The 18,968-nt window shown below is 44.5% G+C and overlaps 1 pseudogene; it reads left to right on the forward strand.

Moving 5' to 3' along the window:
* The window catches only part of LOC101348462 (leukemia inhibitory factor pseudogene), a 42,859-nt pseudogene extending 24,583 nt beyond the window's left edge, over positions 1–18,276 (forward strand).
* Positions 18,277–18,968: the final 692 nt, after the last annotated feature.

Raw genomic sequence — 18,968 nt, forward strand, 5'->3', positions numbered from 1 at the left:
TTCAGCCTGTGAGCTGAAGTTGTTTGTTCTCAGATCGAAGAACTCCCTTTAATAATTCTTGTAAGTTTGGTTTGGTTTTTACATATTCCCTTAATTTCTGTTTATCTGGGAAAGACCTAATTTCACCATCATATTTGAACGAGAGTTTTGCAGGATACGTTATTCTTGGCTGGCAATTTTTTTCTTTCAATATTTTATATATGTCATCCCATTGCCTTCTTGCCTACATGGTTTCTGCTGAATAATCTGACCTTAGTCTTATTGTTTCTCCTCTGTATGCGACTTCTTGTTTTTCATGAGCTGCTCTCAGGATTCTTTGTTTGTCTTTGGTTTTGGCGAGTGTGATTATGATATGCCTTGGTGATTTTCTTTTGGGGTCTATCCTATATGGGGTTCGTTGAGCTTCTTGGATGGCCAGCTTTTCCTCTTTGATGATATTGGGGAAGTTTTCTGTCAGGAGTTCTTCAGTGATCCTCTCTGTGTTTTCTGCTTTCTCTCCCTGTTCTGGAACTCCAATAACTCAAAAAATTTTGCTTTTGATTGCATCACACATAACTCTCAGGGTCTCTTCATTATTCTTTGTTCTTTTTATGAGTTTTCCTCAGAGTTGTATCCAAGTGTTTGTCTTCAATTCCACTGATCCTGTCTTCCACCGTTTCAAATCTGCTTCTTAGCCCTTCTATGACACCATCCATTTCTGAAATCTTGTTGTTTATCTTTTGGATTTCTGATTGTTGTTTTTGTATAATTTCTAGTTGTGAATTTATTTTGGCATTTTATTCCTGCATTATTTTCCTGAATTCTTCCAATTTTCTGTCTGTATTTTCCATGAATTTGTCTATTTTTTCCTCATTTTTGTCTGCTTCTTGCTTCAGCTCTTGGAGAATTGTGAGTATTAGAGATCTGAATTCCCTATAAGGTAGTTTTCATGCTTTTTCTTCCACTGGAAAGTCATCTGTTGTTTTATTTTGGATGCCTTCTGGGACCATTCTGTCGTGTTTCTGTAAATGTTTTGATATAGTCTTCTCTCTTTGGGGCATTCAGTAGTTATTTTTCTCATTTATTGATTGTAGATTTGTTTGTTTCGTCCCATTTTTTTTTTTAATTTGGCTATGTCTCAGCAGGCAGGCTGTGTGCTCTTTGTTGTTTGCTTGTCTGTGGGCACAATACTTTTCACCTCCTTCTCCAATTGGCAGGGTCCATCACTCAGATATGGTATGGCAGGGCATGTCTAACTGAAGAGGAGTTGCTGGGACGGGTTGTTTGTGGCACTTACTACAGGCACCAGGGCGGGTAGGTAATCAGTGCAGGGCAGGTTTCAATAGGCCATGCCTGTAATGCTTTGTGGTGTGATGTTAAGTGTATGGTGTACGTAGGCAGGATGTAGCATGGAGATTGTTATGTATGTAGCTAAGATGGATATGGGAGAGAGGAGAGAAGAACAGGAGCCAAAAACATACAAACAAAAAAGAATGCTAGGGGAGATTGCTCTTGGAGTGGAGAGATGAGAGACTATGAAATGGAGAAAAACAGAAAGGGGAGGAGGAAGAAAAGAAAAGAAAAGAAAAGAAAAGAATGAATAAATAAAAATCAGAAAGGTTAAAGAACAGAAAAGTTCCCAGGGATCCCACTAGTGTGGCTATGAGGTCTGGGGAAGTTGTTCTCAGGTGTTGCCGTACAGCCTGGCTAGAAGGTGTAGAGGTATACAACACCAGGTATTCACAGAAAAGAAAGAGAAGGAAGATATAGAGAGACGAGAAACTGAGTAATGAAGAAAGACAAAAAGGGCAAAGAAAACAAAACAAATTTAAAAACAAAAAGAATAAGAAAAGCCCCCCAAAAAACCAGAAAAAAAAACATTGAAAAAAGGAATGCCTTCAGGGATCCCTCTGCACATCTGTGCAAGCTGAGGGGGTAGGTTCCATGCCATGCAGCACTGCCTGGCCAGAACGGCCTCCCAACTCAAAATTAGGAAAAGAAAACGAACAATTCAAAACTAACAAATGAACAAAAGCCCCAGGATCCCACCAGTGCAGCAGCCCAGACCGGGAAGCAGCTCCACACTCGGAAGGAGCTCCGCAGCCCCTCAGGAAGAAGCAAAGATGGCTCACGGAGCCAGGTATTTGACCAAAAGGAGGGGGAGGTGGTGAGAGGTAAGGATGAAATCAAAAGAAGTAGAAATAGCGTGACACCAGCGGCCAACAAATGGCACTCAGAGAGCAGCTAGTGCAGGCTAGTGGAATCCAAGCAGCCCATACTTCCCAGACAAGAGACTGTGTCCGCGGGAAGCAGAGGAGGCTGAGTGGGGGTGAAGAAGTGTGGGGGGTGGGAAAGCATATATCACAAATTACCAGAGCTCCACAGCTCCTCGGGAAGAAGCAAAGATGGTGCATGGAGCCAGGTCTTTGAGCAAAAGGAGGGGGAGGTGGTGAGAGGTAAGGAAGAAATCAAAAGAAGAGGGAAAAGCAACACCAACAGCCAACAAATGGCACTCAGAGAGTCGGCCCGTTCGGGTGGGTGGAATCCAAGGAGCCAGTGCTTCCCAGACAAGAGATTGTGGCCACAGGAAGCAGAGGAGGCCGAGTTGAGGTGAAGAAGTGGGGGGTGGGGGGTGGGAAGCGTATATAGCAAATTACCTGTTGTTTTGTCTCCTGCTGGAAGCTCCGTGAAGCTGCTTTCTCATACCCCCAGTTTTCTGGTCTCCGATAGGAGTCCAAGATGGCAGATCTGCACTGCTTAAGCTGCTGGGGACCTCTGCATGAATCTCTCTTCTCTCTCTGTTCTCTGTCAGTTTCTTATTCCACTTGGTGCTTGGCTGAGGTCTTTATCTCTTCATTTGATGTTTAGGGTTTCAGAATTACTGTTTCCTCTGTTTGACTTAGTTTTTCAGATCTTTGCTATGGAGGGATGGTGTGGTGCTTCTGCCTAGCGTGCCATGTTGCCAGAAGTTTGATTTCAATATTTCTGATTCTTGGTTGTAAAACATGGTTTCCAGACCTTTGGGCAAAGCAAGTGTCTGGTCCCTCATCTCAGCTCTGTGTCTTATTTACTCTCAGATAAATCCCTTAACTTCTTTGTAGGGGAAGCCCTTCTCTGGGAACTTCTCTCCCCTCCCAACCCCTCTCCTTATATCCACAGGGTCATGGGAAAGGGCTCCTGTATGTGTGATTCCCAGCCCTGGCCTGGTCATTGCAGATATCTCCACATGTGATGTCTCCACACCTGACATCTCCACATCTGACATCTCCACAACTGACATCCCTATACCTGACTCAAGGTGGAACCATTGGATCAGCTCCCTTCAGGATTTGTGCCTGAGTCTGAGGGGCTGCCTGTCAGCTTCTTCATGTAGGGACTTTTCATGAAATAAGGTATCTTTAGCCAATGGACAGGGTATCAGGAAGAACCATTATGAAGAGAGAAAAATGAATTGTATGTGTGGAGATAAGCCGAAGCAAAACCTCAGAACACCTGAGTTTCTAAAGGCTTTGCCGTTACGAGCTCCAGTTCCTTTCCAAGACTGACTACATGCCTTGGGCTCCATGAGACACTTCTGAACAGTTAGAACAAATTCTTCTTCTTCTTCTTTTTGCTTAAGCTAACTCAAGATGGTTCCTGTCGCATTGCAATTGTAGAGGTATAACTGTAAAAAATAAATCCTGTAAAATGATAAGTCCAACCCAGTTCACAGGAGTATTGTGAGAATCAATTTTGATATTTGTGTGAATATGCCTTAGCATTATCAATGCTTATTTATCTTATGGTGCTATTATTATTATTTGTATCTCCCTTTTCCCCTTTTGATTAAAAAATACTACATTCATTGGCTAGACCTAATTTTCCAAAGTTACTCAGTTATTCGGAATAAGGTATTGAAGACTACTTTTTTTTTTTTTTTACATTTCCCGAATTTATTTGTCCGATGGACTTTTCCCCCTAACTCCACTTAACACCCACAGAACATACTTGGTGAAATGCTGCAGTTGGCACTGCCATCGCAGTAGGGAGGAGAGAATGGTACCTTGGATAGCAGGGTGGAGACCAGAGTGGAGGAGGGAGATGAAGTATGGATAGACTGAGACAAGAAGACCAGAGTAGTTAGGGGACCCCTTTACCTTTTTTTTTTTTTTGCCTCTGGGTTGTTGTTGTTGTTTTTAATTGTGCTTTAAAGTGAAAGTTTACAGCTCAATTTCTCATTCAAAAATTTATACGCATACTGTTTTGTGATATTGGTTGTAATACCCGCAATGTGACGGCATGCTCCCCCTTTCCACCCGGGTTCCCAGTGTCTATTCATCCAGTTCCTGTCCCTTCCTGCCTTCTTGTCCTGCTTTTGGATGGAAGATGCCCGTTTGGTCTCATATATTTGATTGAACTAAGAAGCACGTTCCCCATGTGTAGTATTTTTTGTTTTATAGGCCTGTCTAATCTTTGAAAAGTGGGCTTCAGAAGTGGTTTCAGTTCTGGGTTAGCAGAGTATCCAGGGCCATAGTTTTGTTGGTTCCTCTGGTCTCTGTCAGACCATTAAGTCTGGTCTTTTTATGTGAATTGAATTCTGTTCTACATTTTTCTCCTGCTCTGTCCAGGATTCTCTGATGTGTTCCCTGTCAGGGCAGTCATTGGTAGTAACTGGGCACCATCTAGTTCTTCTGGTCTCAGGCTGGTGGAGTCTCTGGTTCATGTGGTCCTTTAATCCTTTGGGCTAGTCTCTTCCTTGTGTCTTTGGTTTTCTTCATCCTCCTTTGCTTGGGGTGTGATGGGACCAATAGATGTATCTTAGATGGCTGCTTGCAAGATTTTAAGACCTCAGATGCTACTCACTAAAGTGGGATGTAGAACATTTTCTTTATAAAGTATGTTACACCAATTGACTTAGATGTCCCCTGGGACTATGATCCCTAGGTCCCAGCCCCAGCCTTGGCTACTCAATCCTTCAAAGTGTTTGGATGTGTCTAGGAAATTTCTATACTTTTGCTTTGATCCAGTTGTGCTGACTTCCCCTGTATTGTGTGTTGTCCTTCCCTTCATCGAAGTTGATTCTTGTCTACTATCTAGTTTGTGATTTCCCCTCTTTCTCCCTCCCCACACTTGTAACTATCATAGAATGCTTTTTTCTGTGTGTAAATCTTTTCTTGAGTTTTTATAATAGTCGTCCTTTTTTAACTAATTTATTTGACTCGGCATAATGCTTTCCTGATTCATCCATGTTGTGAGATGTTTCTCGGAATCATCATTGTTCTTTATTATTGCATAGTATTCCATTATCTGTAGGTACCATAATTTGTTTATCCATTCATCTGTTGTTGGACATTTAGGTAGTTTCCATGTTTTTTCTATTGTGAATAGTGCTACAGTGAACATGGGTGTCCATATGCCTATTCGGTGACGGCTCTTATTTCCTAGGGTATATTCCTAGGAGTGGGATAGCTGGATCTATTGATATTTCTATTTCTAGCTTTTTAAAGCAAGTGTGAAGGCCACTTTTAAAATGCAAATATTTTCTAGAGCAACACACTTAAAGAAAGAATTGAACACTTTGTATGTCCCAGGAGAAGTGCCAGTACTTGACTTTATATTCGTTCACTCCTTCCTTCCTTTAAAAAAAAAAATTAATTGTGGGAAAATATATATAATAAAACATTTGCCAATACATTTTTTATATGTACAATTTAGTGACACTGGTTACATTCATGACATACAACTATCACCACTATCCATTTCTAATTTATTCCACCACCAATAACAGAAATTTAGTGCCTCCTAGCAAAAACTTCCCCTCCCCCTTCCCTCTCACCCGGTAACAACTGATAAACTTAGGTCTCTATACACTGGCCTATTCTAAATATTTCATATAAGTGGAATTGTACAATGTTTGTCCTTTTTATGTCTGACTTATTTCACTTGGCACAATGTTTTCAAGGTCCATCCATGTCATAGCATGTATCAGGACTTCATTCCTCTTTATGGCTGGATAATATTCCATTGTCCATATACACCACTTTCTGCTTATCCTTTCAGCTTCTGATGGATGTTTAGGCTGTTTCCACCTGCTGGCTATTGTAAGCAGAGCTGCAATGAACACTGATGTACAAGTCATCCCTTTCTCAATCTCCCTTAGTGACTACTGTAAAAATAACAAATATATTGTGCACACGTGCTCGCGTCTAACGACTGAAAGATTGAAAATGCCCAAACTCTTAGGGAATTAACCCACTCATAAATAACTACCAGACCTTGGGTTTACTGCCCCCTGAGACCCACAAAGTATTCTCTGCCTAAAGTGAAACACTTCTTCAGGCTAGCCTCACTATTGTCCATAAATGACTACATGGTCACCAAGTGCCCACATTTATGACTACAAACCCTTTACCCTATTTTTATAAATATTAAACCTTAATTAAGTGTTTAACTTCCTGTTCTGGTTGTATAAACCCTTCACTTTTTTTCCTCTTGGCAAAGCTCCTTTCCATTTTCAGTTAGGATGCTGCCCTATTCATGAATCATTTGGTCCTGCTCAAATGAACTCTATCAATCTAAAATTTGGCTTAATCTCAGAAATTTTCTTTGACACTACCAAGAGTCGGGAGTGGGCTGGCTGCCAGCGTGGTTCAGGCCCTCAGACAGTGTACTGTCTAGTGAGGGGAGGAGTGGGAGGTGGATAATTACAGTGTGTTCTAGGTGCTAGGGTCGAGTCGATTTTAATTCTTAGCAAACCTTTTTATGACAGAGTAGAACTGGCCCATAGGGTTTCCAAGGCTGTAATCTTTACAAAAGCAGACTGCCACATCTTCCTCCCATGGAGCTGCTGGTAGTTTCAAGCCACTGATCTTTCAGCTAGCAGCCGAGCGCTTAACCACTGTGCTACCAGGGCTCTGCTGATGCCGAAGTCAGCGGCCCATAAATGCTTTCTATTTGGGCCCCAGACCAGTGGCTCTAGAATGAAAGGGAGCAGACGCTCAAAGCCCACTAACTCCCCAAGCACCCCCTCAACAGCATACCTCTTGGGTTCCCTGGCATTGCTCCAGGCCTCACATCTTCCAGGAGGGAAGGAGTCATCTGATGTACATTTTGTAAGTACATTATATGCCAATAAGAAGGCTGTAAAATCCTGAGGGCATCTCGTACACCAATGTTCATTGCAACACTATACACAGTAGCCAAAATGTAGGAACAATCTAAGCATCCATCAACAGATGAATGGATAAACAACATGTGGTATATACACAAAATGGAATATTATTCAGCCATAAAGAGAAATGAAGTTCTGATAAATGCTACAAGATGGATGAACTTTGAAAACACCATGCTGAGTGAAATAAGTCAGTCACAAAAGGACAAATATTGTATGATTGCACTAACATGAATCTAGAATTGACAAATGTATTAGAGACCAAAGCTTATTAGTGGTTACTAGGAGTCAGAGGGAGAAAAAAGGGGAGTCCTTGCTTAGGGAGCTCTCAGTTTCTGTTAAAGGTGATGGAAAATTTTCCAGCTGGGTGATGGTTATACAACATGATAATTAATGTCATTGAATTGTGCATGTAAAAATGGTTGAAATGGCAGATGTTTTGTTATATATACAAGCATACCTTGGAGATATTGCAGGTTCGATTCCAAACCACCACAATAAAGCAAATATCACAATAAAGCAAGTCACATGCATTTTTTGGTTTCCCAATGCATATAAAAGTTATGTTTACACTATACTGTAGTCTATTACGTGCGTAATAGCATTATGTCTAAAAAAAGGTACATACCTTAATTAAAATTCTTCATTGCTTAAAAAATGCTAACTATCATCTGAGCCTTCAGTGAGTCGTAATCTTTTTCCAGGTGGAGGATATTGCCTTGATGTTGATGGCTGTTGACCGATCAGGGCAGTGGTTGCTGAAGATTGGGGTGGCTGTGGAAATTTCTTAAAATATGAGAACAATGATGTTTGCCACTTTGATGGACTCTTCCTTTCACGAAAGATTTCTCTGTAGCATGTCATGCTGTTTGATAGCATTTTACCCACCCACAGTGGAACTTCTTTCTAAATTGGAATCAATCCTCTCAAACCTTACTGCTGCTTTATCAACTAAGTTTATGTAATATTCTAAATCTTTTATTGTCATTTCAACAATATTCACAGTATCTTCCCCAGGAATAGATTCCATCTCAAGAAATTACTTTCTTTGCTCATGCATAAGAAGCAACTCCTCATTCGTTAAAGTTTTATCATGAGATTGTAGCAATTCAGTCACATCTTCAGGCTCTACTTCTAATTCTAGTTTTCTTGCTATTTCCACCACATCTGCAGCTACTTCTTCCCTGAAGTCTTGAACCCCTCAAAGTCATCCATAAGGGTTGGAGTCAACTTCTTCCAAATGCCTGTTAATGTTGCTATTTTGTCCTCCTATGAATCATGAATGTTCTTAATGGCATCTAGAATGGTTAATCCTTTCCAGAATGTTTTCAATTTCCTTGCCCATATCCATCAGAGGAATCACTGTCTATGGCAGTGATAGCTGTATAAAATGTATTTCTTAAATGATAAGACTTGAAAGTTGAAATAACTCCTTGATCCATGGGTTGAAGAATGGATGTGGTGTTAGCAGGTGTCTTAGTTATCTACTCTTAGTTATCTAGTGCTCCTATAACAGAAATACCACAAGGGGTTGGCTTTAACAAACTGAAGTTTATCCTGTCACAGTCTAGTAGGCTAGAAGTCTGAATTCAGGGTGCCAGCTCCAAAGGAAGGCTTTCTCTCTCTGTCAGTTCTGAAGGACAGTCCTTGTCATCTATCTTCCCCTTGTCTAGAAGCTTCTCAGCGCAGGAGTCTTGAGTCCAAAGGCCACGCTCTACTACTGGCACTATTTTCTTGGTGGTATGAGGTCCCCACGTCTTTCTGCTCACTTCTCTCTTTTAAATCTCAAGATAGATTGACTTAAGACAAAATCTAATCTTGTAGACTGAGTCCTACCTCATTAACATCACTTCCTCTAATCTTGCCTCATTAACATCATAGAGGTAGGATTTACAACACATAGGAAAATCATATCAGATCACAAAATGGTGGACAATCACACATTACTGGGAATCATGGCCTAGACAAGTTGACACATATTTTGTGGGGAAACAATCCATGACATTCCACCCTTTGGCCCCCAAAATTTCCTGTCCTTGCCACATATAAAATATACTCGACCCATCATATCATAACAAAAGCCTTAAATCAATTCCAAGTCCAAACTCCAAAAATTACTCTTCATCTGTGAAATCTAGAATAGAAGTTATCTGCTTCCAAAGTACAATGGTGGTACAGGTAAAAGGTAGACATTTCCATCACAAACGGGAGAAATTGGAGGGAAAGAAAGGATAACAGGCACCAAGCAAGTCAGCAGAACACATTGTGTTAGCTATCAAGGTTTGAAAATAATCCTCTGTTCTCTGAGACCATTTACACAATGGCCCTGCCCTCTGGACTCTAGGTACTAGCCACACTCTCCGAATTCTGAGTGGAGGCCCCTTGGACCTGGACTTCAGCTCCATCTTTCACGTCCACTGGAATGGCAATTTTGCTCCATCGAGTTTGGGCAGCCCCATTCTCCTGGTCCATTTGAGTGGCAACTCCCTTTGAGACTGAGGCAGCTCTACTTCCTGGGTTCCTTGTCTCTTCAGCTTCTGCTTTCTGGTTGCTTGGCTTCTCAGCCCCTCGAGCCTCACTGCCCATGTCTGCCTTGCTGGTGCAAGTGTTCCAAAGGTTCTTTAGCATCACTGATAAATGCCTGGAGGCACCCCACTCTTCCAGCAAACTTCAGCTGGAAGGCACTCAGCTCTCTTGCTCCATGGGTCAACAAGCCTAGCTCCACCCATAAGTGCCCAGAGGCACCCCACTCCGCCAGGAAACCTCCTGCCAAAGGCACTCAGCTCTCTGGCTCCGTGGGTCATTGGTTGGCTCCAGTGCTTTCTCACACTGGTATCCTGGTTCTGCCGCTGAAGTTTCTCTACTGCTGCTTCTTCTCCCTCTCTGCGCCATCTCAGTGTAACAGCTTTCCTCACTTCCCTCTGAGTCCTCACCAGAATTGTCTTTGACGTTCATAAGTCCATCCCCCACCAACAGTCTCTTCAAGGCAATCTAGGCTTTTACTATTAGACACTTTAAAACTCTTCCAGCCTCTACCCATTCAGTTTCAAAACAGCTTCTGTTATCAAACCCGGGAAGGTGGGTCCTTGTCTGGTGCGCTCAGACTCGCTAATTGTCTGGCCACTGGTCTTTGAAAAAGAGAAAGTAACTTTATTGTAATGCACAGAACAAGGAGCTGTGATGAAATTTCTCAGATCCGACTCTCCTAGCTATGGGGATCCGGGCTTATATGTGATTTGGGCAGCAAGATGGCAGCTGCGCAGGCATACTGGGGAGGGAAAATTCTAGAAGACCTCCAGGAAACAGGAGGTGATGTGGTTCTTGTTGGTCCTCTTGGTTTGGAATACAGTCTGGGTGATGATTTTTCTTGATTCATTCCACCTGTTGCTGTGTCCTCTGTTGCGATCGATTAGCGGTCACAACTGGCCCTTCTGCGGATGTGGGGCGGGCCGGATCTGGCTTGGCGAATTTAGGGACTAATGGAAATTTACTGGCCTTCGTAGGGTCAGGTTACACTTTCACATTTTAAGTATCTGTTTGAGCAGCACCCCATTCCAAATTCTGTCTTAGTTATCTAGTGCTACTATAACAGAAATACCACAAGTGGATGGCTGTAACAAATAGAAGTTTATTCTGTTACAGTCTAGTAGGTTAGAAGTCTGAATTCAGGGTGCCAGCTCCAGGGAAAGGTTTTCTCTCTCTGTCAGCTTTGGAGGTAGATCCTTTTCATCAATCTTTCCCTTGTCTAGGAACTTCTCAGCACAGGGGTCTCAGGTCCAAAGGTCACACTCTACTACTGGCACTACTTTCTTGGTAGTATGAGGTCACTTGTCTCTCTTTTATATCTCAGAAGAGATTGACTTAAGACAATCTAAACTTGTAGATTGAGTCCTGCCTCATTAACATAACTGCCTCTAATCTTGCCTCATTAACATCATAGAGGTAGGATTTACAACACATAGGAGAATCATATCAGAGCACAAAATGGTGGACAATCACACATTACTGGGAATCATGGCCTAGACAAGTTGACACATATTTGGGGGGACACGATTCAATCCATGACAGCAGGAATGAAAACAACATTAAGCTCCTTGCACATCTCCATCAGAGCTCTTGGGCGACCAGGTGCATTGTTAGTTAGCAGTAATATTTTGATAGGAATCTTTTTTTTTCTGAGCAGCGGTTCTCAACAGTGGTCTTAAAATATTCAGTAAACCATGTTGTAAACAGATGTGCTGTCATCCAGGCTTTGTTGCTGTATTTATAGAGCACAGGCAGAGTAGATTTAGCATAATTCTTAAGGGCCTTCATATTTTCAGAATGGTAAAGAGCATTGGCTTCAACTTAAAGTCACCAGCTGCTTTAGCCCCTAACAAGGGAGTCAGCCTTCCTTTGAAGCTTTGAAGCCAGGCATTGACTTCTCCTTTCTAGCTATGAAAGCCCTAGATGGTATCTTCTTCCAACATAAGGCCGTTTCATCTACATTAAAAATCTGTTGTTTATGAGATAGAGAAACCCCAAGAGTATGGCTCCCAGATACCCTTTTAGTGCAGTAATGAAGTCACTCCCGAGGTTCACCATTCAGCCATAGACAGCCCCATAAAACAAAACTAGACTAATGGGGCACAATAGTCCAGGAACAAGGACTAGACAGCAGGAGGGGATAGGAAAGCTGGTAATAGGGAACCCAAGGTTGAGAAGGGATAATGTTGACATGTCATGGGGTTGTTAACCATTGTCATAAAACAATATGTGTACTGTTTAATGAGAAACTAGTTTGTTCTGTAAAACTTCATCTAAAGTACAATAAAAAAAAGAAAGAAAATCTGTTGTTCAGGGTAACCACCTTCATCAATTGTCTTAGCTACATCTTCTGAATAAATTGCTGCAGCTTCTACATCAGCACTTACTGCTTCACCTTGCACTTTTATGTCATGGGGATGGCTTTTTTTCCTTAAACCTCATGAACCAACCTCTGCTAGCTTCAAACTTTTCTTCTGCAGCTTCCTCATCTCTCTCAGCCTTCACAGAATTGAAGCGAGTTAGGACCTTGGTCTGGATTAGCTTTGGCTTAAGGGCATGTTGTGGCTGGTTTGACCTTCTAGCCGACCACTAAAACTTTCTCCGTATCAGCAATAAGGCTGTTTTGCTTTCTTATCATTCACGTGTTCACTGGAGTAGCATTTTTAATTTCCTTCAAGAACTCTTCCTTTGCATTCACAGCTTGGCTGTCTGGTGCAAGAAACCTTGCTTTTGGCCTGTCTCAGGTTTCAACATGTCTTCTTCACTAAGCTTAATCATTTCTAGCTTTTGATTTAAAAGAGTCATGGGACTCTTCCTTTCACTTGAACACTTAGAGGCCATTGTAAGGAGATTAATTGACCAAATTTCAATATTTTTCCATCTCAGGGAATAGGGAGGCCTTAGGAGAGGGGGAGGGATGGGGGAACAGCCGGTCAGTGGAGCAATCAGAACACATATACCATTTATCCATTAAATTTGCTGTCTTACGTGGGCACGGTTTGTGGCCTCCCAAAACAATTACAATAGTAACATCACAGATCACTGATCATAGATCACCATAACAGACATAACAATAATTAAAAAGTTTGAAATATTGTGAGAATTATCAAAATGTGACAGATACGTGGAGTGAGCACATGCTGTTGGAAAAATGGCGCTGATAGACCTGTTCGATGCAGGGTTGCCACAAACCTTCAATTTGTAAAAATGACACTATCTTCAAAGTGCAATAAAATGAAGTATGCCTATACTTTTCACCACAATTAAAAACTAAACAACGAAAACCCCTAGGGGTCGTGAGAAGCTTCCAAGGCATATTCAGGCCCTGCCCCACCCTAGGACTCAACTTTCCCCCTTGGATTGGGCTAAAGCCCCAGTTAGTGCTGGGTCACCGCAGCCCCTTGTAGAATACCCGTTATTGGGCTGCATTTAACATTGTGCACCAGCTTTTGCAAAGACCACCACAGGGCCAGCCAGGAATCCTTAATGGAGGATGCCACCTTGGTTGGGACATCAACTACTCCTCCCTCCTCACACTCCCCCACCAGGAATCTCAAAATAAATTTCCTTTAAATTCCAGGCTCAGGGTGGCCTCTGCTTCCTGTGAGGTATGGGAAAGACTCCTCCTTTCTAATGATAGGAATCACATAACAGATCATATTTCCCTTTTTCCTTTTGCTGCCAGCAGTCTCAGAGCCAACCTTGAAGCATGGCCACAGTGATTATGTGCCCTTTGTTGAGCTGAAGCATTTATTTTCTTTATTTCTGTGGTCTTGGTTATATCAGTTAGCTTATATCTTCTCTGATCCTGATTCTTTTACTCTATTTCATAAGTATTTTTTATTGTGTGCATTCTGTTGTAAGAGCCTTGCATGCTGTTTAGAATTGGGCTATAAATAAGGAAACAAATACATCTTGTTTCCTTTATGACATTAATATTTATTTCTGAAAATATGGTTATTTAGTGTAATAAATGAATTTGCCTTCTGCATAAAACCAGTTGCTGTCAAGTTGATTCCGACTCATGGTGACCCCATGTGTGTCAGAATAGGACTGAGCTCCATAGGGTTTTTAACAGCTGATATTTCAGAAATAGATCACCAGGCTGTTCTTCTGAGGTGCCTCTGGGTGGAATCAAAACTCCAACGTTTCTGTTAGCAGCCAAGAACTTCAACCATTTGTACCACCCAGGGACTCGGCCCCAACCCCAGACCTGTTGATTGGGAATCAGCCTTGTACTAAGGTCCCAGGGATCCCTGTGCACACTGAAGTTTGAGAAACACTGCCCAGCAGCCCCTCCATCTCTCACTGCTCATGAGTCTATGACTTTCCCCAAATGCAAATCGCCACAGCAGCATACATCACTGCTTGGGAGGGGAGAGGCCACTGGGCAGGGACTGGAGACTGACTCCCAGCTGTTTCTGACTCGTTTTCCCCAAGCTCAGTTCCAGTGTCTTGGCTCAACCCCTCCTGGCTGGCTGAATCCCACAGCCAGCCACGTATCTACAGAAAATAAGACCTATGGCAATTAGTTTTAAATTCCTGAATGATCTCTCACAGCTGGCAATGGAAACTACAATGGCCAATAGAACTGCTCATTGGCGCCCCTTCAAGTAGCATCCAAGGCACTAGCTATACCTGTCATTCAAGCCACACCCAGTTGTCCTCAGAGTCCCCTTCACTTGTCTGAGACAAGTTGAAGCTTTGCAAAAAAAAAAAAAAAACTTTACTAGGAAACTAGACAAAACAAAACAAATGCCAAGGCCAGAAAGAGAGGGATGACAGACCTCAACTGCCAGCCTGCAGGGCAGAAGGGCTGCCCGGCACTCTGGCCAGGCCAGGTTGTTGCCCTCACCTGTGTCTTGAGAATTTTCTGGTCCCCGGGAGAGGGCAGGAACTCTGTTATCTGCCCTCCCTTGGGCAAGAGAGAACAAAGGACTGGGAATCGGTGACTGGGTCACCCTCCAAACAGGAGGCAAGGACACTCACTCATTCAGCAGGAAAAAAAGGGCACAGCCCAGGTGCCTGGGTCCTAGCCCTGCCTCTGCCCTGCCCCGTCCTGTGACCATGAGAGGCTGACCCTCTCAGGTGAGCTCACCTCTCTTACCTGTGAAATTGTGAGAGTAATAATGATGAATGCTGGTCTATCTCCTTCACAAGGTTGCTGGAAGGATGCTGTGAGCTGGGAGACAGGAATGCTCCCAGGAGTGGGACCCAGCCGGCCTACCATTGGGGTGATGGACAAAGCCAAGTGAATCTCAGGCACCTGTGCCCGCTTGCAGGGGAAGGGGCCACTCTCTCCATGTGTGTGCAGGATCCTGTGATCTTCGGCCACAGGCCAGGCTGATGGGGAAAGGGAAGCAGGAAGGACTACCCAGCTGATTTCTTCTCTGCCTCAGGTGTCCTGACCCCAGGCCGGGAGGAGACCTGACAGAGAGGCCTCATGTACATGTGGTGAGGTGGCAGGGCAGTCCAGGTCCCCAGGTGGGCCTTCTCCCATCCAGGCTCTCGAGAGGGCTCAACAGAATGGGGGAATCCCAACATCAACAGCTATCCGACCAGATACACTAGCCCAAGGTCTGTGTGGGACCTGCACTTTACATTTTACAAGGCATTTTCTCACCCATCCTTAGCTTCTCCCAGTCACTCTGTGAAGGTGGTGTTGGGTAGTGTCTCCATTTACAGATGAGGAAACTGAGGCCCTTGGAGGCTAAGGGACCTTCCTGACATCACCCAGCTTGTGAGAGATGGTTCTCATGCTCACTCATCTTCATGTTATTTCCATCATCTGTCCACTCACCTGGTCAAGCCTGGTAAGGGCCTCCCATGTGCCAGGCTTTGTGCCCAAGGAGCTCAGCATTCGTGGTAGAAAAAAGAGAACCTTCCAGGTCTCCTCTGCCCTAAATTGAAAGACTATGCAGAAGGGGAGTCCCTGGGTGGTACAAACTGTTATGCTTGGCTGCTAACTGAAAAGTTGGAGGTTTGAACCCACCCAGAGGTTCCTTAGAAGAAAGACCTGGTGATTTACTTGTGAAAAAGCTGCCTTCAAAAACATTATGGAGAACAGTTTTACCCTGATACATATGGGGTCCTGACGATTCGAAGTTGACTCAATGGCAACTAATGACAACAACAACAAGAGTTGGGAGGTTGGCCAAATTTACCGAAGGACAGAGGTGGAGGATATAGGAAAATGGGAGGCAATTGGCTTGGGGAGCCAGAATCAGGTGGCAATTGGGGAAGGTGAAGAGGGTCAGTGAAGGGCATCCCCCCATCTAGTGGTCCCCATGGGAGCCCAGATTGGGAGATTTAGGTGACTGTGGGCAAGTTTACTTGAAAGAATGCTTAAAATCTGGAACAACTCAGGAAAGGGGAAGATGGGAAGATGGGGAGAAAGTAAGATGTGGAGATAGGAAGATGAGGAGATTGGGAGACGGGGAGATAGAAAGGAGCCTCCTATTCCAAAAGGATGGGGAGTGGTACCCTCAAGTCAGAGGACCAGGAGGCCAGGGAGCTTTTGCATTTTTGAGGGAAAAGATTGGATGGTTGGCTGTCACCCTAGATCCAGGTTCCAGTTGGTGGGAAAAGCTAGTGTCCTGCAGGGAGATATAAGCAGGTGGAGAGAAGCAGGGGTAGTGAGGTAGAGTTGAGGGAGACAGAGATGTTGGCCATGGAGCTGTAGGTGGAGACGCAGTGCATCCATTGTGTCCTGAGCCTCAAGCTGCCATCCCCATGGTCCTGATCATGGCGTCTTTCTGCTGGATCCAGGAATCCTGTCACTGCTGCTTGTTCTGCACTGGAAACATGGGGCAGGAAGCCCCCTTTCCATCACTCCTGATAAGGCCACCTGCACCAGAGACCACCCATGTTCCAGCAACCTCATAACCCAGATCAGGAATCAACTTGTGCAGCTCAGTAGTAGTACCAAAGTCTTCTTTATTCTCTATGAAGTTACCCCCTCCCATTGTCAGGGACCAAGGAAGGAGGGAGTTGGCCTGGAATGACAAGAGTGGGCAGAATTCCAGCATATATCAATAAAGGCTGCACTGAATGAGCTGGGAGGACTGGCTAGGGAAGTGACCTTTTAGAAGCTAGAAGGAAAGAAGGTGTACTGGTTAAGCCATACTCAGTTTTCCCCACACCCTAGCCCAATCCCAGACAGAAATCGACTTTCCCAGGGTTAGGTTGGTGTAGAGCTGGGGTGAGAATGTATTGGGCATTGTGTTTCAGGTTTGGGGATTCCTCCACCACGTGGAACAAGAGGCAGATGGAGATACACAAAGGAGGGAAAAAGTGGGGAGGTGTTGAAAGATGTGCCATTGAGAGAGATGGAGGGTAATGAGTGTCTGGGTGCAGATGCTATGACCAGGTGGGTGAAAGGGCAAGTGTGTGTGGTGTACCTCTGAAGGTGAGGCACCCAGGTTTTGTTTCTTTCCCCATAAAAACCAAAAACCAAACCCGCTTCTGTCTAGTTGATTCCGACTCATAGTGACCCTGTAGGACAGAGTAGAACTGCCCCATAGAGTTTCCAAGGAGGGCCTGGTGGATTCGGAACTGCTGACCTTTTGGTTAGCAGCTGTAGCACTTAACCACTACATGACCAGTGTTTCCTCTTTCTCCATATAATATAATATGATAATTAAAAAATGAAACTAAACCAGTTGCTTTGAGTCGATTAGGACTCACTGTGACCCTATGTGTGTCAGAGTTGAACTGTACTCCATAGGGTTTGCATTCGCTGATTTTAAGGAAGTATATTGCCAGGCCTTTCTTCTGAAGCACCTCTGGGTGGATTCAAACTCCCAACCTATCAGTTAGCAGCCAAGCACATTAACCATTTGACCACCCAGGGGCTCCTAATACTAAGTAACAATAACAATCCTTGCATGGTAAAGGCCTTGATTCTTTACCAAGTGCATTCACACCCAGATATCCATCTGCCTTTCATGATGATCCTGAGATGTCTACAGGGCATGAAGTTGGGTCTTCATGCCATAGGTGGGGAAACTGAGGTGCAAGAGCTTGCCCCGAGGGTGGATGGCAGGACTGGACCACCGATCCTTGCCTCCTTTCTCACTTCCCTTCTTCCCTCTGCTCCTCAGTACATGGCCCAGGGTGAGCTGTTCCCAGCTACATGGACAAGCTATGCAGCCCCAATGTGACAGACTTTCCGCCCTTCCATGCTGATGGCACAGAGAAGGACAAGCTGGTGGAGATGTACCACATCATTACTTACCTTGGTGCCTCCCTGGACAACATCACGTGGGACCAGAAGGTTCTCAACCCTAATGCCCAGAACCTCCCCAGGAAGCTGAGCTTCATGGTGGTTTACCTTCGGGGGCTTCTTAGCAACTTGCTCTGCCACCTGTGCAATAAATACAGTGTGAACCAGGTGGATGTGTCCTTTGACCCTGACACCTCAGGCAAGGATGTCTTCCAGAAGAAGAAGCTCATCTGTCACCTTCTGGGGAAGTACAAGCAGGTCATCATTGAGCTGGCCCAGGCCTTCTAGGCACCAGATCTTGAAGTATGCTGTGGATCATGGGACCTTGGGAGTGGGATTTAGAGGTGGAGGGCTCTCAGTGTGGCTGGAGGTCATCACTAAGACCAAGTGGGGTTGCTGGCAGAAACTCAGGGGCTCGCTACCAGTCCACTCCACTGAGGGGTGGGCTAAGAGGTAGCTGATCAGAGTCAAAATAGCCACAGGCAGTGCCTTGTTACTGCACAGATTAGAAGGTGGTGTCCCTTCCACTGGAAGATGGCAGCCAAGCACCATGGTGTCATGCTGGCAAGTAGAATGAGAGCTGGACTTCTGGCCCACACCTGATCCTTGGGCATGGCTATGGGCAGTGAGCAAACAAGTTCTCTATGGTGGCCCTGACCCAGGGCAAGAGAGCAATTAAGGGGCCCTGGAACAGTTCTGACCCAACATGCACCCCCTAAAGAAGCTCCCATATAGTGGGAAGCTCCTTGGGTGTCCCAAACAACAGTTTAGATGCAAGGGCTTAGCTGAGGAGACCTCAGGAAGCTGGAGCTGTGTGGGGCAGCCGATGCCCCTGCTCTGGGGAGGACAGCATGAAGCCCTCGACTCACACCAGAAAGTTGTGGTTCCCTCCTGCCCCGCCTCGCCCTTACCACCACCTAGGTCTGGGCTCTGAGGCATTGAATCGGATTGCTTCATTTGAGTTGACGGCCAGGCAAGTATAGAAACACCCTCCAGTCTGGGAGCAGGGACAGCTGCTGAGAGGAGTGTCTTGGCTTCTTTTCAAACCCTGAGCAGGCAGGCAGTGGTCCTAATAGTTCAGCCAACTAA

The sequence above is a fragment of the Trichechus manatus genome, unplaced genomic scaffold (assembly GCF_000243295.1).
Source record: "Trichechus manatus latirostris isolate Lorelei unplaced genomic scaffold, TriManLat1.0 scaffold00157, whole genome shotgun sequence".
Lineage (NCBI taxonomy): Eukaryota > Metazoa > Chordata > Mammalia > Sirenia > Trichechidae > Trichechus > Trichechus manatus.